The following is a 23,706-nucleotide window of genomic DNA, read 5'->3' on the forward strand; positions in this document are numbered from 1 at the left end:
AGATAAGAGAATCATTGGAGATTTAGAGTCATAAAAACAATTAAAAATGTAGCATTTATGGAGTGTTTTATCATTTTTGGGATATTCTATATCTATTATTTCATTTAATCCTTACAATAATCATGTGAGATAACCATCTCAGGTACTGTGAAATGAGAAATCTACTACTTTTTGCAATCTGATTGACTTGGATGCATGCAAGCTTCCTAGCAATATTCATTGCCATCTACATTCCAGTTGTTTGAAAGCTTGATCTGTTAAAACACACACACACACACACACACACACACACACACACACACATTGCAGCTGTAGAACAGAATTATGCAACTTTTGAAACATCTGGTTTGTTACATGCTCTGCTCCATTGTGGCAAAATTGCTGTCTTCTTTTGATCATGGAAAATCAATTGATCACACATCTGTGTTCTTTTGATGTTCTCAAAGGCAGAGACAAAGACTTCAGACTTTTTAAACTCAAGATTCTTTTGTTTGTCATGATCATATAGAAACTGTCAATGCAGAAGTTTATCTCTTCTGACTAAATCATTTCAGAGAATAATTCAATATAGATCTTTTTTTTGGGGGGGAGGAAAGATGATAAACACTCAAAAATATAGCAACCCTGATTGAAAGGCTTGGCAAGGAAAACAAAAATCAGTTTTGTATGACTACATGATATCAGGGATTTCAATCCTAGGGCTATCAAAAATTTGTAAGATCCAAACTGCTACATTGAGCAGCCTGTGTTAGAACAAACACTCTCAGAAAATATCATAATAAAATCAAAATGGCAGATCTCTTTGCATCACAAGATAGTTTTTTTTTTTTTTCTGAGACTTGTCTGGCCTCTAAAAATTCATGTAAAGGTGATTTATCTGCCTCAGTTTAAAGTACAGCATACAGTTTCCCATTTTCACCTCAGTGAGGATCATAGGCTCATAGTATCATAAATCTATTCAAACCCCATTATTTTACCACATCAGAATATGAAGTCAAAGATAAGGGAAGTAACGTCCTTAAGCTCACATAGTGTCAGAAACTAAATTTGAACCCAGATCATATGAACTTAGAAATAAGTTATAGAAGAGAGGAATTTTATGTTAGTTTGAATGGTACCAAGTATACCTTTCACTTTTAATTTTCTCTTTTCCTCTCTTCTTTACAAACTAATTCAATTCACTCTTTAAAGGCTATCTGTGTCTTCTTTTATATTATTAACTGGAAACAGGGAGTGTGAAGATTTTTTTTTAAATTATAATAACTTTTTTTGACATAACCCATGCCAGGGTGATTTTTTTGCAACATTATCCCTTGCACTCACTTCTGTTCCGATTATTCCCTCCCACCCTCCACCCCCTCCCCTAGATGGCAAGCAGTCCTATATATGTTGAATATGTTGTAGTATATCCTAGATACAATGTATGTGTGTAGAACTAAACAGTTTTGTTGTTGCACAGGGAGAATTGGATTCAGAAGGTAAAAATAACCCAGGAAGAAAAACAAAATGCAAACAGTTTACATTCATTTCCCAGTTTTTTCTTTGGGTGTAGCTGCTTCTGTCCATCATTGATCAATTGAAACTGGATTAGGTCTCTTTGTCAAAGATATCCACTACCATCAGAGTACATCTTCATACAGTATCGTTGTTGACGTATATAATGATCTCCTGGTTCTGCTCATTTCACTTAGCATCAGTTCATGTAAATCTCTCCAAGCCTCTCTGTATTCATCCTGCTGATCATTTCTTACAGAACAATAATATTCCATAACATTCATATACCACAATTTACCCAACCATTTTCTAATTGATGGGCATCCATTCATTTTCCATTTGATAACTTTTTGGGCATAATTCCAGATTGCTCTCCAGAATGGTTAGATTCGTTCACAACTCCACCAACAATGTATCAGTGTCCCAGTTTTCCTGCATCCCCTCCAACAATCATCATTATTTTTTCCTGTCATTTTAGCCAATCTGACAGGTGTGTAGTGGTAGCTCAGAGTTGTCTTAATTTGCATTAATAATGATTGCAATTAATAATGATTTGGAACACTCTTTCATATGAGTGGTAATAGTTTCCATTTCATTGTCTGAAAATTGTCTGTTCATATCCTTTGACCATTTGTCAACTGGAGAATGGCTTGGTTTCTTATAAATTAGAGTCAATTCTCCATATATTTTGGAAATGAGGCCTTTATCAGAACCTTTAACTGTGAAGATGTTTTCCCAGTTTGTTGCTTCCCTTCTAATCTTGTTTGCATTAGTTTTGTTTGTACAGAAGCTTTTTAATTTGATGTAATCAAAATTTTCTATTTTGCGATCAATAATGGTCTCTAGTTTGTCTTTGGTCACAAATTTCTTCCTTCTCCACAAGTCTGAGAGATAAACTATCCTATGTTCCTCCAATTTATTTATAATCTCGTTATTTATGTCTAAATCATGGACCCATTTTGATCTTATCTTGGTATATATACAGTGTTAAGTGTGGGTCCATGCCTAATTTCTGCCATACTAATTTCCAGTTATCCAAGCAGTTTTTGTCAAATAATGAATTCTTATCCCAAAAGTTAGGATCTTTGGGTTTGTCAAACACCAGATTGCTATAGTTGACTATTCTGTCTTGTGAACCTAACCTGTTCCACTGATCAACTAATCTATTTCTTAGACAATACTAAATTATTTTGGTGACTGCTGCTTTATAATATAGTTTTAGATGAGGTACAGCTAAGCCACCTTCATTTGATTTTTTTTTCATTAATTCTTTTGAGATTCTCGACCTTTTATTATACCATATGAATTTTGTTGTTATTTTTTCTAGATCATTAAAATATTTTCTTGGAAGTCTGATTGGTATGGCACTAAATAAATAGATTAGTTTAGGGAGTATTGTCATCTTTATTATATTTGCTCAGCCTATCCAGGAGCACTTAATATTTTTCCAATTATTTAAGTCTGACTGGGTAGTGTGAAGATTAAAAGAGACTGAGGCAGATATTTGAGCCAATGGCACTTAAAGGGTCTATGGTCCCCTTTAATGAAGTGGATCTCAGATCTTTCTCAAAATTCTACCTCTTTCCAGGACCCTATTTTTATAGGGCTAAATAGCCAGTCATTCTGGAAAAGTTATACCAAATATAGAATAATTCTCCTGAATAAGCAATATTTAAGCAGGGTCACAAGTTGCATAAAGCAAGGAATATCTCCACATAAGATGGACAGGCTTCTTAATTTGGGCATGAGGGAATGATACCAGCTATCACAGTCAGTGACTTCAGTGATTATAAGATAATCATCCACTTGTATTAGTTAAAGATATAAAAATGTTTTAGGGGACTTTCCATATAGCTTTCATCTGTGCCTAACTGGGCTTGGTCATCAAGGTAAATCAAAGGTAGAGGTCCTATAGCTAACTTCCTATAGTTAAGAAGTGAATTTATAATCTGTACTTCACAGCTCTGAGGCCTTATATACAGAACTGTGGTGTCCAGACTAGCTCTCTGGAGGATCTCGGTACCAGCCCAAGTCCTTTGTCTTAGAAAAGGACTGATGAGATGGGAGTCATGTGAATGGTCAAAACATGGAGTCTGTTTATTCCCAATTCTCTCACCCGTATATACCCTAATACCCTTATATAACCAAAGCAACATTGCACATGCAGGACCCCATAAACAACATGCTATTGTATGTCAATGACTCTTTACCACTTGGTATCACACTGTCTTAATTACAACACAGCTCCCTCATTTCTCAAGAAGACTGATAGCCCTTAGGAGAGATGTGGAGCCCAAACAGAAATTTTCATCAGGTTTCTTCTGGGCTGAAGGGTCTTATACGTCACCTATAGTTCCCCCATTATCTGTGGCCCTCTACACAGAACTTTGATATGATTCTATCAAATTGATTCATGCTGATCAGAATAGAGTAAGGGTTCAAAATGAATTATTTCTCTCAATGGTTACAATTAGCAGCTTGGCTTTCTTATGAGAGACTCACAAAGTTAATCAAAGATAGGCTAAAATTAGCCTTCTCAAATATAATATATTTTAGAATTTCTAGACATTTGAATTCAGGGGAAAATCTGAATGAAGCAGCAAGGTGTGAGAGGACAAATAAAATATTTGTTAGGAACATTTGAAATTTGGAATTCTAATTCACTGAAAGGTGACAACAATGTCTCTCTCTCTTTCAAACCTTATTATATTAATTGATTATTTCATTTTGGTGCTAATTTGTTATTTGTTTAAGTATCATATGAAAATATAGATATTCTGGTTGATTACAAAGTCACTGTAGATCTAAAGTGTTATATGGTTGTGAAAAATACTAAAGCAATCTTTTGAAATAGAATTTAGAGGAGCCCATAGAAAACTACAGGTCACGTTCAGAGAGTTGTTACACATCCTTCATTTTCAAATAGGATCAATGACATCGCAAGATTGATGTCTTGACTTGAGCAAAAATTGGATTTAAATGAGGCATTGCTGCACAAAGTCATCAGCCTCATTCTCTCCTCCGAATCCACTGGCAGGACAAAAGTCAAGATAGTTTCCAAAACCAAGATATTTCACAGGTCTCAGTTTGTCTGAAGCCATACCTATCAATGTCCAAGGGTTTATTTATCATTTAGAAGACATTAAATTTATTTCTGTATCTTACCAGAGGGCAGAACTAGGAACAATGGTAAAGGGTAAGGGTAGAAAAAGTAAAGATTAAAAAAGAAAAGAAAAGAAAAATTTTAATGCTTATAATCAACAGTGGAATAACTGAGGACTAATAAGGACATTTTTTACTGTATTTAGACAATTTTGAAATTGTAGAAAATATTTCTTTCTTGGGTAAAGGATTATACTCAATGATGTCTGAAGTTTCTTCTCATAAAAAGTTATAATTCTTATGAGAGATTGAGAGATCAAGTAGATTTAATGATTAAGGTATTTGGATTTGAAAGTCCTCATAGAAATTAAATTATCATGGGGGAGAGGGGACATTGCTTCATGCACAAATCCTGAAGTTACTAAAAGCTATAAAGTCCTTTGTATCAAAATTAGCCAGGCAAGTTAGTAGCACTCTTCCCTTCTTAATTTATGAGAGCTACAAAAGTCATTCAGCTAATTCTCATGGGCTTTGCAAGTATCACATATATCCTCACAAAGCTCATAATATTCACTGAGTCATAAATATTGTGCTGATATAAACTGCATGTAATTTTGGCATATCTATCTGCGCCAACTCTATTTCAGTCCATATCAGCACTAAATTTATGGTCTCTTGAAAGTTACAAGCTGATAAAGCTTTGTGTTTTTCATTGAGGTTTAGTGAGTCTTGTATTTCATTATTCTTTTGATCAGAGGAGCTATTAAAAGATTATTTGAAGTAATTTAAAAACAGAAGACACAGAAGTCTCAAGATCAGCTTAATATTCATGCTGATTTATCTGTTTATTTAATTGACAGCAATAGGATAGAGCATTATATTTTTCCCCTCATTCTCTCTCTTTTTTTGCACTATGATTTAATTAAGGCAGCTAAGTCCCAGAGCTGAAACTCTCTGCCCTTCTACAAATTGGTAGTTTCTCTGTAACTTAATGATTTCAGAGAGTTGACTGGGATACTGAGAAAGTAATTGACATGCTAATGATAATAAAATTATTATATGTTAAAGGCAATATTTGACAACAGTGTTCCCAACTCCAAGGTCAGTTTTTTTTTAATTAACTATCCTCCTTCTCTACAGGACTTTTGAACCTTATGAAAGACATTTTTGAGGTTTAGAATCCAAGATTATTTATATAAAACCAAATTCTACAGGGCTAGCTCAAGGAGATCTATGAATACTCAGAAGAATTCATTCAATAATCTTTGCTAACAGAAAAAAGAAAGGTAAATTGATAAAAGGAAATGTCTATTGTCTGCATTGTGAATTTATCTGGATGAACAATTCATCAAATCAGTTTATCAGGTGTCTATATGTATGTATATGTGATGATCACAGAAGTACATAGGTATTTAACTGTACAAACACATATGAATAAAGAGTATATTTATAGATAATATAGTATGTATATGTGCCTGTATTTACATAGGCATAAACATACATATATGTCTCTATAGATAGATTTATCTAGAGAGAGAGAAATTTGTGTAGGTAGATATAATTGTATATAGATCACTCTATATATTTTTACATAAACATCTCAATATACAAGAGAGACAGAAACAGACACACACACACACACACACACACACACACACACACAGAAAGAGAGAGTAGAGAATGACAGACACACACATTCACACACATAGAAGCAGAAACAGAGTCACACAGAGAGCTCTAGCTGGCATTAGGATACCTGAATATAGGAAATGAACCTACATTAGAACTGAATGAGAAGACAGTATGCTGCACTGTACTTGGAAAATTAGGGAGTGTTTTGTTATTAAAAGAACACAGATATGTAAAAATAAAAAAGAAAACATATCCATTTTGTTGCATATGCTTACTGACTTTTGCTTTAAACCAAGGGAGATTTTCAAGAAGTGAGACTTCTGCTCTTGTTTGATCTCTACCTATTGGTTTGTTTTAAAAAAAAAGTTTCATGCAGTACAAAACAGATTAAATGGCCTTGGAAATATCTTCCAGTCTCATGAAACAGTGATCCTGATCATTATCCTCTCCTGAATTTTGTGCCCGGTACTCATCACCTCAAGAATGTCATCCACCTTTCTCACTGTCTATGTATATCCCAGTCAGCCATTATGATCTAGCTCAAGATACAGAAAAGCCTATCCAAATGTTCAGTGATATCTGAAATTGCATGTCAGTAACAGACAATACAATATAATTAAGGATTTAGATATGCATTTTCTTATATCTACCATAAAAGTCAATTTATGCAAGTTGGCCTTGTTTCCCTAAAATTGATAATAAGCTTCTTTTTTTATTAAAGCTTTTTATTTTCAAAACATATGCATGGATAATTTTTCAACATTAATCTTTATGAAATCTTGTGTTCCAATTTCCCTTTCTATTTCCCCCATCCCCTCCCCTAGATGGCAAGTAATTGAATATATATTAAATAACGTAAGAATATAGGTTAAATCCAATATAGGCATACATATTTATATAATCATCTTGCTCCAAAAGAAAAATCAGACCAAAAAGAAAAAAAAATGAGAAAAAATAAAATGCTAGCAAATAACAAGAAAAAGAGTGAAAAAGCTATGTTGTGATCCACATTCAGTTCCCACAGTCCTCTCTCTGGGTGTAGATGGCTCTCTTCATCACAAGATCATTGGAACAGTCCTGAATTATATTATTTGTGAAAAGAGCCATGTCCATCAGAATTGATCATTGTATAATCTTGTTGCCAAGTACCATGATCTCCTGTTTCTGCTCATTTCATTTAGGATCAGTTCATGTAAGTCTCTCCAGGACTTTCTGAATTCAACCTGCTGATTGTTTCTTCTAGAATAATAATGTCCCAAATATTAATATACCATTATTTATTCAGTCATTCTACAACTGATAGCCATCCACTCAGTTTCCAATTTCTTGCCACTATAAAAAAGGACTGCTACAAACAGTTTTGCACATGTGGGTCCCTTTTCCATCTTTAAGATCTCTTTGGAATATAAGCTCAGCAGAACCAGGAGATCATTATATACCTCAACAACAATACTATATGATTATCAATTTTCATGGACCTGGCCATCTTCAGCAATGAGATGAAACAAATCAGTTCTAATGGAGCAGTAATGAACTGAACCAGCTATACCCAGAGAAAGAACTCTGGGAGATGACTAAGAACCATTACATTGAATTCCCAATCCCTGTATTTTTATCTGCCTTCATTTCTGATTTCCTTCACAGGCTAATTGTACAATATTTCAGAGTCCAATTCTTTTTGTACAGAAAAATAATGATTTGGACATGTATACTTATTTTGTATTTAATTTATACTTTAATATATTTAACATGTATTGGTCATCCTGCCATGTATGGAAGGGAGTGGGAGAAAAGAGGGGAAAAATTGGAACAACAGGTTTGGCAATTGTCGATGGTGAAAAATTACCCATGCATATAACTTGTAAATTAAAAGCTATTAAAATAAAATAAAAAAAGGAATATAAGTTCAATAGAAACAGAAGCTGGATCAAGGTGTATGCACATTTTGATAGCAGTTTGGGCATAGTTCAAAATTGCTCTAAAGCAGGGGTCCTCAAACATTTTAAATAAGGGACCAGTTCACTGTCTCTCAGACTGTTGAAGGACTGGACCATAGTAAAAACAAAAACTATGAACAAATTCCTATGCACGCTGCATATATCTTATTTTGAAGTGAAGAAACAAAATGGGAACAAATACAATATTTAAAATGAGTTGAATGAACAAACTTACCAGTATTTCAATGAGAACTGTGGACCTGCTTTTGGCTAATGAGATGGTCAATGTCTGGTTCCATATTTGTCACTGCTAGTCATAACAAGTGATGCAAGTATGCATCTGTTAGTCTTGACCTGGTTGGAGATTTCAAATGTTTCATTCTAGAAAAAGTGTGTTCACAGACATAAGTGCTGCCAAAGATGGTTGCCATTTTGAGTGCATGGTTCCTGAGATGAGGATATGTCTCAGAGGGGAGAGATGCATAGAATTATGAAGGCTGCTTGACTTGAATGCATCTTTCAGAGAGTCATAATTCTGCAGTTCAGCCAGTTCCATTTGGAAAATTGTATCCACATTTTCAATGTCAATAGAAAATGGGTTATGGAAAAGCTGTATGTCCTGTTCTTGGAGATGAAGCTCTTTAAATTTAAATTGGAACTCCTTTTGCAATTTTTCCAGTGAATCTACACAAGTTTTGTTTGGGAATGCAATTAGTAGTTTTTCCACTAACAGATTTTGAGTTATGGGGAGATGGCAGAAGTTTTCCTCCTTCACTTGTTTGATGAAGAAGCCTAATTTTACTTCAAATGATTTGACATGTGATTGCATATCACAGATGAGCTTCCCCTTTCTGTGAAGTTGCTTATTGAAATTGTTGAGTAGCTCTCTTACATCTGTTAGAAAGGCAAGGTGCCATTTCCATTCTGCATCATTGAGTTGTGGTACTTCTTTGTTTTTTGAAAGCAGAAAAATTGTAATCCGTGGAAGTAAGTCATGGAAACATTTCAAAACTCCCCCTCGACTCAGCCAATGGCCTTCTGTGTGATATAGAACATCTTCATACTCAACATGATATAGAACATCTTCATACTCTGTGGACTTCTGTGTGATACAGAACATCTTCATACTCAACATTTAGCTCAGACAGAAATTCCTGAAATTGTCTGTAATTTAGTGCATTAGCTCTAATGAAGTTAACACAAGATACCACAATTTTCATAACAGAGTCCCAATTCAGTGATTTACTACACAACGCTTGTTGGTGGATGAGTCAGAGTATGGCTATTGGATGAGAATGGTTATGTTTGTCTATCTCTTGGTTAATGTGAGCAATTACTCCTTTCTTAGACCCCACCATGCTAGGAGCACCATCAGTTGTCACACTGGCTGGTTTTGCCCAGTCCAGCTCCAAACCATTCATAGTTTGGCAAACCTTTTTCATAGATATCCTCTCTTGTAGTTGTTCCTTTGATGCTTTGCAGTGCAGCAAGCTCTTCTATGACTTCAAAATATTATTCGTCCCACAAATAAAAATTAGAAGTTGTGCAGAATCACAAAGATCATTGCTTTCGTCAAGTGCCAAGGAAAAATATGAATTTTTTTAATGGGGTTTTGCAAATGCTGATACAGATTGTCTCCCATTTCTTCAATCCTCTGTGTAGTTGTAGGTCCTGAAAGACTCACTGTACTAAATCAATCGGCCTTCTCTGGACACATCTCTTTGGCAACAGAAAGAAGGCATTCTTTAACAAATTCTCCCTCCACAAATGGTCTGCCAGTGCATGCTATTAGCTTGGCGATTTGAAAACTTGCTCGCAGTGATGAAATAAGAAACTGCTTCTGCTTCACAAAAGTATTTTGCTGAGTTGTCAATGTATTTTTCAGTTTTAATATTTTATCTTTTCTCACTTCTCCAACCACACAATCTTATTTATCTTTATGTTGAGTTTCATAGTGTCGACGCAAATTATATTCTTTGAACACAGACATTATATTCTGGCATATCAGACATATAGCTCTTTCCTTGTACCATATGAAAAAGTAATCAAGTCCACTTTTCTTTGAATATCCTACAACTCAACATTAATTTTTCTTTTTCTTGACACCATTATTTCCTAGGGATTCCAAATTGCTATTAGTAAAACCAATATATATATATATATATATATATATATATATATACAGTGCTACAAAAATAACATACCAGCAATAACTTTGCCCACACAGAGACATACAGACTGCAATGTCCAACTTCCTCCAAGCTGCCTCTGTGCTGTGATGCCTCTATTTCCCACATTCTCTCTCACACAATTCGCGCTCCCGCTTTTGACCTTCATTGCTGTAGTGAATCCCCCCTGCAGTGGCTGTGACATGTGCAGCATGCCTTTTACATCCCCCGCACCTGTCTGTTGTGGTGGCTGTCATTACTGTACAAGGCCACGGGCCATCAGTTCTCCATCTTCTGTATTTCCCTCCCTTCCCCGCAATGCATACCCTGGCCTGGGAACTCACCTCATCTCTGTATTGCCTCACAGTCTGTCTCCGCTGCCTCAGCCCAGTGCCAGAAGTGTGCGTTGCTAACGTGAGATTAGGTTGAATGTCACTTCCAGTCTGATTTTGCCATAACCTGGTGGGCCACATAAATGTCCTCAGTGGGCCTCATCTGGCCTGTAGGCCATATTTTGAGGACCCTATTCTAAAGAATAGATGGATCCATTCACAACTCCAGCAACAATGTAGTAGTATCCCAGTTTTCCCACATCTCATCCAAAATTTGTCATTATTGTTTCCTGTTATCTTGGCCAATCTGAGAGATGTATATGATAACTCAGAGCTATCTCATTTTACATTTCTGTGATCAATAATGATTTAGAGCACCATTTCATATGACTAGAAATGGTTTTAATTTCTTCATCTGAAAGTTGTCTGTTCATATCTTTTGACCATTTATCAATTGTTGAATGGCTTGAATTCTCATGAATTTGAATTCTTTATATATTATAGAAATGAGGCTTTTATCAGAACCTTTGAAAGTAAAAATGTTTTCCCATTTTATTGCTTCCTTTCTAATCTTGTCTTCATTAGTTTTGTTTGTATAAAACCTTTTAACTTAATATAATCAAAGTTATCTATGTTTTTGTTTAAATTCTACTTATTTGTCCACAAAGTTGTGACTTTTCCATAGATCTGAAGGGTAAACTATCTTTTGTTCTTCTAGTTTGCTTATAATATCACTTTTTTTGTCTAAATCATAAGCCCATTTCGACCTTATCTTGGTATACAGTATAAGATGTGGGTCTAATTTCTGCCATATTAGTTTCCAACTTTCCCATAAACTTTTGTCAAATAGTGAGTTTTTAATCTCAAAAGCTAGGATCTCTGGGTTTGTCAAACACTAGATGACTGGACTATTTTGTCCTATGAACTTAACCTATTCCACTGATTGACTATTAGCTAGTATCAAATGATTTTGATGATCTCTGCTTTATGATATTGTTTTAGGTCTGGTACAACTAGGTCACTTTTGTGTGTGTGTGTGTGTGTGTGTGTGTGTGTGTGTGTTTTCATTGATTCCCTTGAAATTCTTGACTTTTTGTTCTTCCAGATGAACTTCATTATTATTTTTTCTAGATGTGTAAAATAACTTCTTGGGAGTTTGATTGGAAGGGCAACAAATAAGCAGATCAATTTAGATAGTATTATCATTTTTATTATATTAGTGATGTCTATGCATGAGCACTTGAAATTTTTCCAATTGATGAGATCTGAATTTATTTGTATGAAAAGTGTTTTGTAGTTGTGTTCATATTGTTTCTGACTGTGCCTTAGCAGGTAGACTACCAAATATTTTATACTGTTGACAGTTATTTTAAATGAAATTTCTCTGTATCGCTTGCTGTTGGATTTTGTTAGTGATGTGTAAAAATATTGAGGATTTATGTGGATATATTTTGTATCCTGCAACTTTGCTAAAGTTGTGAATTGTTTATACTAATATTTTAGTTGATTCTCTATGGTTCTTTAAATATATCATCATATCATCTGCAAAGAGTGATAATTTGATTTCCTCTTTACATACTCTAATTCCTTTAATCCATTTTTCTTCTCTTATTGCTGAAGCTAGCATTTCTAATACAATATTGAATAGTAATGGTAATAGTGAGCAACTTTGTTTCACCCCTGATCTTATTCGGAATGGTTTTAGTTTGCCCCCATTACATATGATGTTTGCTGATGGTTTTAAATTGATGCTACTGATCATTTTAAGGAAAACTAAATTTATTCTTATAGTCTGTACTGTTTTTAATAGGAATGGGTGTTGGATTTTATCAAATGCTTTTTTTCTGCTTTTTTTGAGACTTTTTTGTTGAAATAATCATATGATTCTTGTTAGTCTGGTTACTGAAATAGTCAATTATGCTAATAGTTTTCCCTAATATTGAAACAGCTCTGCATTCCTGCTATAAATCCTATTTGGTCCTGGTGTATTATCCTGGGGATGACTTCTGTAGTCCATATGCAAATATTTTATTTAATATTTTTGTGTCAATATTCATTGGGGAAATTGGTCTATAATTTTCTTTCTCTGCTTTGGTACTGCCTGGTTTAGATATCAGCTTCATATCTGTGTCATAAAAGGAATTTGGTAGGACTCCTTTGCCTGTTTTTTCAAATAGTTTGCATAGTATTGAAATTAATTTTTCTTTAAAAATTTGGCAGAATCCACATATAAATTCATTTAACCCTGGGATGTTTTTTTTTTAGGGAGTTGATTAAGAAATTGTTCTATTTCTTTTTCTAAAATGGGGGTATTTAAGTAATTTATTTTTTCTTTTGTTAATTTGGGAAATCTAAATTTTTTGTAAATATTCCTTCATTTCACTTAGATTATCAAAATTTTTGACATATAGTTGGCCAAAATAGGTCCTAATTATTGCTCTAATTTCCTTTTCATTGATGGAAAGTTCTCCTTTTTGAATTTTGAGACTAATAATTTGATTTTCTTCTTTCCTTCTCCTTATCAAATTAAATAAAAGTTTATCATTTTTGCTGGGTTTTTTCTTAAAATTAACTCTTAGTTTTATTCTTAAATTCAATAGTTTTCTTAATTTGAATTTTGTTAATCTTCCCTTTTATTTTCAGAATTTCAACTTTGACATTTAATTGGGGGCTTTTATTTTTTTTTTAATTATTATAGCTTTTTATTTACGAGATATATTCATGGGTAATTTTTCAGCACTGACAATTGCAAAACCTTTTGTTTCATTTTTTCCCCTCCTTCCCCCCATCCCCTCCCCCAGATGGCAGGTAGCCCAATACATGTTAAATATGTTAAAGTATATATTAAATACAATATATATATATATATATATATATATATATATATATATATATATATAGGTATCCATATAGTTATTTTAATACACAAGAAGAATTGAACTTTGATTAATGTACAATTAATCTGTGAACAAAATCAAAAATGCAGGCAGACAAAAATAGAGTGATTGGGAATGCTATGTTGTGGTTCACACTCATTTCCCAGAATTCTTTTGCTGGGTGTAGTTGGTTCTATTCATTATTGAACAAATGGAACTGATTTGGTTCATCTCATTGTTGAAGAAAGCCACGTCCATCAGAATTGATCATCCTATAGTATTGTTGAAGTATATAATAATTGCCTGGTCTTGCTCTTTTTACTCAGCATCAGTTCATGGAAGTCTCTCCAGGCCTTTCTTAAATTATCCTGCTGGTCATTTCTTACAGAGCAATAATATATGAATAACATTCATATAAAACAATTTATTCATTTTCCAATTGATGGGCATCCACTCTGTTTCCAGTTTCTGGCCACTACAAAGAGGGCTGCCACAAACATTCTTGCACATACAAGTCCCTTCCCTTCTTTAAGATCTCTTTGGGATATAAGCCCAGTAATAACACTGCTGGGTCAAAGGGTATGCATAGCTTGATAACTTTTTGAGCATAGTTCCAAATCGCTCTCTAGAATGGATGGGTATATTTGCAATTCCACCAATAATGTATCAGTGTCCCAGTTTTCCCACATCTCCTCCAATATTCAGCATTATCTTTTCCTGTCATCTGACAGGTATATAGTGGTATCTCAGAATTGTCTTAATTTACATTTCTCTGATTAATAATGACTTGGAGCATCTTTTCATATGGCTAGAAATAGTTTCAGTTTCTTTGTCTGAAAATTGTCTGTTCATATCCTTTGACCATTTATCAATTGGAAAATGGCTTGATTTTTTTTTTTATAAATTACAGTCAATTCTCTATTGGAAATAAAGCCTGTATCAAAACCTTTGACAGTGAAAAAGTTTTCCCAGTTTATTGCTTCCCTTCTAATATTGTCTGCATTAGTTTTGTTTGTACAAGAGCTTTTCAATTTGATATAATCAAAATTTTCTATTTTGTGATCAATAATGATCTCCAGTTCTTTTTTGGTCACACATTCTTTCCTTCTCCACAGTCTGAGAGGAAAATTATCCTATGTTCTTCTAATTTATTTATAATCTCATTCTTTATGCCTAAATCATGAACCCATTTTGACCTTATTTTGGTATACAGTGGGTCAATGCCTAGTTTCTGCCATACTAATTACCAATTTTCTCAGCAGTTTTTGTCAAACAGTGAATTCTTATCCCAAAAGTTGGTATCTTTGGGTTTGTCAAACACTAGATTATTGAAGTTATTGACTATTTTGTCCTTTGAACTTAACCTGTTCCACTGATCAACTAGTCTATTTCTTAGGCAATACCAAATGGTTTTAGTAACTGATACTTTATAATATAATTTTAGATCTGAAACAGCTAGGATATATTTGGAAATATTTTATACTATCAATAGTTATTTTAAATGGAATTTCTCTTTTTAGCGCTAACTGTTGGATTTTGTTAGTGATATACAAGAATGCTGAGCACTTATGTGGGATTATTTTGTATCCTGCAACTTTGCTAAAGGTGTGGATTGTTTCTTATAGCTTTTTTTAGTAGAATCTCTGGGGTTCTCTATGTATACCATCATATCATAAACAAAGAGTGATAATTTGGTTTCCTCATTATCTACTCTAATTCCTTTAATCTCTTTCTCAACTCTTAGTGCAGAAGCTAGCATTGCTAATACAGTATTGAATAGTGATATTGATAGTGAGCAATCAATGGTGATAGTTAGCAACCTTGTTTCACTCCTGATCTTATTGGGAATGGCTCCACTTTATCCCCATTACATATGATTCTTTCTGATGGTTTTTAAATAGATGCTACTGATTATTTTAAGGAAAACTCCAATTTTTCCTATACTTTCAAGGGTTTTTAATAGGAATGGATGTTTTATTTTATCAAATGCTTTTCCTGAGTCTATTGAGATGATCATTTGTTTTTTGTTAATTTGGTTATTGATATAGTCAATTATGTTAATGGTTTTCCTAGTATTGAACCAACCATGCATTCCTGGTATAAATCCTATTTGGTCATGTTGTATTATCCTGGGGATGATTTTCTGTAATCTTTTTGCTAATATTTTTATTTAAGATTTTAGCATCAATATTTATTAGGGAGATTGTTCTATAATTTTCTTTCTCTGTTTTCAACCTATCTGGTTTAGATATCAGAACAATGTCTGTGTCATAAAAGGAATTTGGTAGGCCTCCTTTACTCCCTATTTTTTCAAATAGTTTATATAGCACTGGAGTTAATTCTTCTTTAAATGTTTGATAGAATTCACATGTAAATCCATCTGGTGCTGGGGATTTTTTCTTAGGGAGTTTATTAATAGCTTGTTCTATTTATTTTTCTAAAATGGGACTATTAAAGCAATTTATTCCCTCCTGTCTTAATCTGGGAAGCCCATATTTTTGAAGGTAGTAATTGATTTCACTTATGTTATCAAATTTATTAATATGAAAGTTGGGCAAAGTAACTCCTTATTATTGCTGTAATTTCCTTTTCATTGGTGGAAATTTCACCCTTTTCATTTTTAAGACTAACAATCTGATTTTCCTCTTTCCTTTTTCTAATCAGATTTACCAAAGGTTTATCTATTTTATTGTTTTTTTTTCATAAAACCACCTCTTAGTTTTATTTATTAATTCAATAATTTACTTTCAATTTTGTCAATTTCTCCTTTTAATTTTAGAATTTCAAGTTTAATATTTTATTGGGGTTTCTTTTGGTCTTTTTCTAGGTTTTTAAGTTTCAAGCCCAATTTATTGATCTTTTCTTTCTCTATTTTATTCAAGTAAGCTTCTAAAGATATAGAATTTTCCCTTATTAACACTTTGGCTGCATCCCACAAATTTTGGTATGGTGTCTCAATTGTTATCATTTTCTTGAGTGAAATTAATAATTGTGTCTATGATTTATTGTTTTACCCAATCATTCTTTAGGATAAGATTATTTAGTTTCCAATTACTTTTTTGTCTATTTACCCCTACCTTTTTGTTGAGTGTAGTTTTTATTGCATCGTGATCTGAAAAGAATGCATTTACTATTTCTGCATTTACTTTTGAAGTTTTTATGTCCTAATATATGGTCAATTTTTGTATAATTTCCATGAACTGCTGAGAAAAAAGTGTACTCTTTTCTGTCTCCAATTTTCTCCAAAGATCTATTATACCTAACTTTTCTAATAGTCTATTTACCTCTTTAATTTCTTTCTTATTTGTTTTGTCGTTTGATTTATCTAATTCTGAGAGTGCAAAGTTGAGATCTTCCACTATTATAGTTTTGCTGACTATTTCTTCTTGCAACTCTCTTAACTTCTCCTTTAGGAAATTAGATGCTATACCACTTGGTGTATATATGTTTAATATTGATATTGCTTCATTGTCTATACTACCCTTTAGCAAGATATAATTTTTTTCCTTATCTCTTTTAATTAGATTAATTTTTGCTTTTGATTGATTTGAGATAAGGATGGCTACTCCTGCTTTTTTGACTTCACCCGAAACATAATAGATTCTGTTTCAGCCTTTTACTTTTATTCTATGTGTATCTTCCTGCTTTAAATGTGTTTCCTGTAAACGACATATTGTAGGATTCTTGCTTTTGATACAGTCTGCTATCTGCCTTCACTTTATGGGAGAATTCATCCCATTCACATATATGGTTAAAATTACTAATTCTGTATTTCCTGCCATCTTATTATCCCAAGATTATGCTTTTCTTTTTCTTACTTCCCCTTCCCCCTCTCTCCAGTATTAACCTTATGGACAGCACTTGCCTTACATAGCTCTCCTTCTTTAGAATCCCTCCCACCGCTTTTGAATACCTTCCCCTTTCTTGTACCTTTCCCTTATTACGCTTTTCCTTTTCCCTTTTCCTCTCCCATTTTTTTATGAGGTGAGAGAAGTTTCTCTGTAAACTAAATATGTAAATTATTTTCTCTTTGAGACAAATCTGATGAGAGAAAGATTCACACAGTGTTCCTTCCTGTCTCTAAATTCCCTCAGATATGACAGGTTTCCTTTGCCTCTTTGTGGGATGTTTTCCCTCTTTTTATCTCCTCTTTTCCTTTTTCTCTTAATATCCCCTTTCCATTTCTACTTCCCTTTTTTATATTATATCAGTAAAATCAAATCATATATTTACTCTTTGTGTGTGTCCATAACAGAAATACAGTTCTCAAAAGTTCTTTTTACTTTTTTCTGCTTTTCTTGAATCCTATAGTTGGAGGTCAAATTTTATGTTTAGCTATGGTTTTTTTTTTTTTTTTTCTTAGAAACAAATGGAATTCACCTGTTTCATTAAATGCCTATCTTCTTCCTTGAAAGAAAATGCTCACCTTAGCTGGATAGTATATTCTTGTCTGCATTCCAAGTTCTTCTGCCTTTTGGAATATCAGATTCCAGGCCCTTTGATCCTTCAATGTGGAAGCAGCTAGATCCTGAGTGATCCTAATTGTGGCTCCTCGGTATTTGAATTTTTTTTTCTGGCTGCTTGTAATATTTTTTCCTTAGTCTGATAGTTCTGAAATTAACCACAATATTGCTTTGGGTTTTTATTTTAGGGTCTCTTTCAAAAGGTGATCAATGAATTCTTTTGCTTATTTTACCTTTTGATTCTATTATACCTGTGCAGTTTTCTTTGACGATTTCTTGTAAAATAGCATCTAGGCTCTTTTTTTTCATCATAATTTTCAGGAAGTCCAATAATCCTCAGATTATCTTTCCTAGGTCTATTTTGCAGGTTTGTTGTTTTTCCAAGTAGATATTTGACTGTTTTTTTTCTATTTTTTGGATTTGTTTGACTGATTCTTGATGTCTCAATCAATCATTCATTTCTATTTGTTCAGTTCTGATTTTTTAATGAGTTATTTTCTTCAATAGATTTTTTTTTAGTTCTTTTTGTATATGTCCAGTTGAGTTTTTAAATGAGTTGTTTTGCTCTGTGGAATTTTTTTTCCATTTCACTATTTTTTTTTCTGTGTTTTTTTTTTTCTTTTTCCAATTCACAAATCCTATTTTCCTGAGAGTTCTTTATCTTTTTCAATTCACAAATTTTGTTTCCCTGGGAGTTCTTTACCTTTTCCATTTCACATTTCAGGAAGTTGTTTTCTTTTTCCACTTCATCATTTTTTTCTTTAAGTGAGTTATATGTCTTTTCTGTATTCTTTTGCATGGTTTCTCTTTCCTTTCCCCATTTTTCTTCTAGCTCTCTTTTAAGATTTATTTTGTAATTTCTTATAGGAGAGCCTTTTGTGATGGGGACTAGGTTACATCCCCCTTTAGGGTTTTGTCTGGAGACTGTCTGCTATTAGTCTCCTTGAGGTTGAAAACCTGCTCTCTTTCTGTATAGAAGCTATCAATTGTACTTTTCCCTTTTTTACTCATTTTTTTTAAAGCCCTTAGGGTCTGCTTTCAGGTTAAGGGAGTTTCTAGCTCCTTCTGTAGAACACGGATAGATATATGGACAGTAGCTGTCCTGAAAATGGGCTGCTAAGAGCAGTGGAGTTGTGGAAGTGCTCTGGGAAAAGCCCCACACTTGAAGTGTCTCTGCCTGGAGAAGTAGGGCTACACTGGGGAAATTCTTTTGCCCCAGACAGAGCCCTCCTGCTATGCAAATGTGACTGCCCCGCTGTATGGATTAGTGACTGCCCTGGGACTAGCATCTGAGCAGTGCAAGTATCACTGCCCTGGTCAGAACCCCGCTGTGCTCATCAGCAGCTGCCTTGGGAAGAGCCCCCACACTGGAAGTATCTCTGCCCTGGGAAGCTCAGCTGCACTATGGAAGCTCTATTGCCTCAAGCAGAGTCCTCCTGCTATGCAGAAGTGTGGCTGCCCCAGGCAAAGGCTCCCCCAAACCCCCATGAAGAATGGGGCTGCACAGCTTTGTAGGCGTGGTCTGTGCTGAGTCACTCACTTTTGATGCTAGGTGGGTATAGCCAGATCCTGTTAGATTTTGGTGGGGTTTTTTGGCGTACACTCTACCTTTGGCCTTTTTGTAACTTCTCTGCTGATGTACTACTTTGCAACTAAAGCAGAGCAACTAACCTGTAGTAGAGACCTCCCTGCAAAATCTCCACCTGACCCCATCCACTCTGTGTGGTAATCTCTAGTTCTGCCTCCCTGCTTGTCCTGGCCTCCTCCTGATCAGGCAAAACTTTTCTGGTGATTTTCTAGATTATCTTCAGCTGGTAATTTTTTGTACTCTCAGTATTCACAGATTCTATTAGTCAAGCACTATTTCTGAGGCTTAATTTGATAATTAATAGTGAGGGTAGAAGAGGAGCTTAGAATGAAGTGTGTGTCTTCTCTGCCATCTTGGCTCTCCCCCCCCTTCCCCCACAAGTTTTTTTTTTTTTTTTTTTTTTTTTTTGCAAGTAAGCATCTAGAGAGATAAAACTTTCCCTAAAAATTGTTTTACCTGCATCCTACAAATTTCAGTATATTGTCTTATTATTGTCATTTTCTTAGATAAAATTATTGCATCTATGTTTTGTTGTTTTACCCACTCATTTTTAGGATTAGATTATTTAGTTTCCAATTAATTTTTGGTCTATTTTCCCCTGGCTTTTTTGCATGTAACTTTGATTTCATTATGATCTGAAAAAAATGTATTTACTACTTTTGCCTTTCTGTAATTGATTTTGAGATTTTTATGCCTTAATACATTGTCAATTTATTTTTAGATTTCATGTACTGCCGTGAAAAAAAAGTATATTCTTTCTGTCTCTATTTAATTTTCTCCAAAAATCTATCATACCTACCTTTTCTACAATTGTATTTACTACCTTAACTTATTTATTTTGTGCCTCCATTTATCCAGTTTTAAGAGAGCAAGATTGAAATATTCCACTAATATAGTTTTGCAAATTCTTCTTACAACTCTCTTAACTTCTTCTCTAGGAATTTGGATGCTATATTACTTGGTGCACCTGTTTATATGTTTAGTATTGATATTAGTTCATTATCTATGGTACCTTTATGTACAGTATTGTTTCCTTTTGTTATCTCTTTTAATTAAATCTATTTTTGCTTTTGTTTGCTCTTAGATCAGGATTGCTACTCCTGCTTTTTTCCCCTTCAGCTGAAGCATAATAGATTGTGTTCAAGCCCTTTACCTTTGCTGTGAATGTATCATACTGCTTTAAATATGTTTCTTATAAAGATAATTATATAGGATTATTTTTTAATCCAGTCTACCTGCTTTTGTTTTATGGGAAACTTCATCCTATTCATATTTGCAGTTAAAATAACTAACTCTGTGTTTCCCAAAAATCTTGTTTTCATCAAGTTATACTTTTCCTTTTCCCTCTGTCCCTCTTCCCCAGTGTTTTGCTTCTCACCACCCCTCCCTCGAACAGCTCTCTCCTTTTGCAGCCCCTTCCCTTTTGTTATTATCCTTTCACTTTTGTTCTCTTTTCTATTAGCCTCTTCAATTCCTTTCCCCCTTCCCCTCCTACTCCCTTATAGGGTGAAACAAGCTTCTCTGTGGAGCTAAACGTGTCTAATATTCTCTCTTTGAGACAAATTGGGTGAGATTAAAATTCGTACAATGCTCAGTCCCCTTCCCTCTTTTCCTCAAATGCAAAAGGTCTTTTTTGCCTCCTTGTGAGAAGTAATTTACCCCATTTTAACTCCATTTTCCTCTTCTTCCAGTAGAATCACTTTTATTCCTCTAGTTTGTTTTTTTTTAAATCATCACAATAAAATCAAATTATAACTGCACCCTCTAATTATACACATAATAGAGATAGAGATCTCAAGATTTAAACATATCATCTTCCTATATAGGGAGGAGTGGCATAATTATTTGTTGGCTAATTCCACACTTATTTTTTTGTATAGTTATGCTATGTATGCTATGGTAGACCTAGGCACACTCTTAAACTTTGACAAAATTCACTTGAAATTATAACAAATGATGTGATGTTTTGGTTCTAGTGGGTCAAGGAAGATATTATGGTTAATTTCTTTGCAATAGAGCCAATTACAAATGCACAGTTAATAAATTCTTTGATCATGGTAGTGGTTATGCTGATGAAATATTTATTAGCATTAATAAGTTTTACTTTAGGTAAGAAAAGATGGATTTGGGAAAAGCAATTAAATATACTTATAACTTCCCTCTAAAGAACAACATCATTATTTTAGTGAATTACATATGTGTGTGTGTGTGTGTGTGTGTATAATTTAAATAAAGGCTTAGAATAGGAGCAGATGTGTCAGGCGTTAATATATGAAGCAGAGAATCAAATATTAGGAAAGTAAAGAAATAGTTTTTCATGAGCTTAATAAGCTAAGAAAACATAGTCCACTGGTTTTTGTCAATAATAAGGTGATTCAAGACAGTTCCAAAAGACATGCCTGAAAGGGTCATCCACATCCAGAGAGAGAACAATGGAGACTAAATGTGAATCAAAACATAGTATTTTCATCATTCTTCTTGTTTGCTTGCTTTTTTCTTTTTATTTCTTGTTATTTCTTTTTTCCCTTTTGATCTGATTTTTTCTTGTGCATCATGACAAATATGGAATTATGTTTAGAAGAATAGTACATGTTTAAACTATATGTATTGCTCACTTCTTGGGGAGGTTGGGAAAGGTAGAGAGAAAATTTTGGAAAACAATGTTGCAAAGATAAATATTGAAAACTTTTTGCGTGTATTTGGAAAAATAGGAAGCTATTATTAAAAGAAAGAAAGAAAAAGATAGAAAGGAAACAAGGGAGGGAATGAGAGAGGGATGGAGGGAGGGAGAAAGGAAGGAAGGAAGGAAGGAAGGAGGAAGGAACCAAGGAAGGAAGGAAGGAAGGAAGGAAGGAAGGAAGGAAGACAAAGAAAAAGAAAACATAGAATAAGAACATAGCAAGTATTAGAACAAGGAGGACATATTAATCAAATTAGGGCCTGACAGAAAATATAAGTAGCAGATTCCAATATGTTTTGAATCAAAGCTCACATTTCCATATGCCTATAATTCATCCCTTTCTGTTTCTTGTCTCTCTTTGTCTCTATATCTTTGTTTTCTGTCCTATCACTCATCTTGTCTTCCCTTATATCTTGTCTCCCTCCTTCCTATCATGTTCTGTATCTCTCTTTTTCTCTTTGAGATTGTGTCTCTGTCTGTATCTGCCTCTATTCCTGTCTCCCTCTCTTTTCTTCTATCTTTCCATCTCCTGTCTCTACCCCATTTTTCTCAAATAACTACTTATTCTTTACAGTCTGACTCAAATGCTACCTTAACACCTTCAGAAGGTCTTTCTTGACTTATCTAGCCTGAAAGATAACAAACTGTTTCCTGTGATCATCTTTTATTGGATTTTTTTTAATCCTCTCATTTGCTGAATATAGAACAGTTTTATTCCAGTAATCTGCAGTGGGGTCTTCACCTATTAAACCATAGCATCTTTGAGAACAGGAATCAGATTCATTTAAACTTTCTGTCTTCCATATTACCTCTTGTGCTTTATAGTCTTGTGGGGAATACTGAAATATGTACAAGAGGAATAAAACAGAATGACAATTAATAAACAAATTACTAGAAATATTAAGGACTATGGAAGTTCAGAGTAAGAAATAATCATATTACAGTGTGCTATTAAATGAAAATAATTGTTTAGATAATTAATTCTAGAAGCAATAAACAAACTGAATTGGAGAGAGATCAGCTTGACTATCACTACCATAGAAACATATAGGCTTGTTTTCCAGGTCACTATATACAATCAAGTCTCAGAAAACATTGTGTTAATGATTCCATGAAGGAAATATAATCAGTATAGCTTTCATTGATGAATAGCAATAAAAATAAAGTCTTTTTGTTTTATTTCATTTTGTTTTCAAATTGCAGAAGAAAACTGTACTCCACCTGAAACAATGGCAGCAAAACCCATCTATTGTGAGGGCTCCAAACTCCAAATCATAAAAAAGGCCTAGAGAAATACAAAATAGAAATGACATTGGAGTCCATAGTGGTGATTTTGGCAGTAGTGGTGATGTAACTCAGATCTATTTTAAAATACATATAAATGTGGTGTCCCCAAAGGACAATGGGGGTGGGGTAAGGATCTTTCAAAAGTAT

General features: G+C 33.8%; 1 long non-coding RNA gene across 1 annotated transcript in view; it reads left to right on the plus strand.

Moving 5' to 3' along the window:
• The window catches only part of LOC116422030, a 43,996-nt gene that overhangs the window by 19,387 nt on the left and 903 nt on the right, over positions 1 to 23,706 (plus strand). The window lies entirely within an intron of this gene.

Source organism: Sarcophilus harrisii, chromosome 1 (assembly GCF_902635505.1).
Source record: "Sarcophilus harrisii chromosome 1, mSarHar1.11, whole genome shotgun sequence".
NCBI classification, from domain to species: Eukaryota; Metazoa; Chordata; class Mammalia; order Dasyuromorphia; family Dasyuridae; genus Sarcophilus; species Sarcophilus harrisii.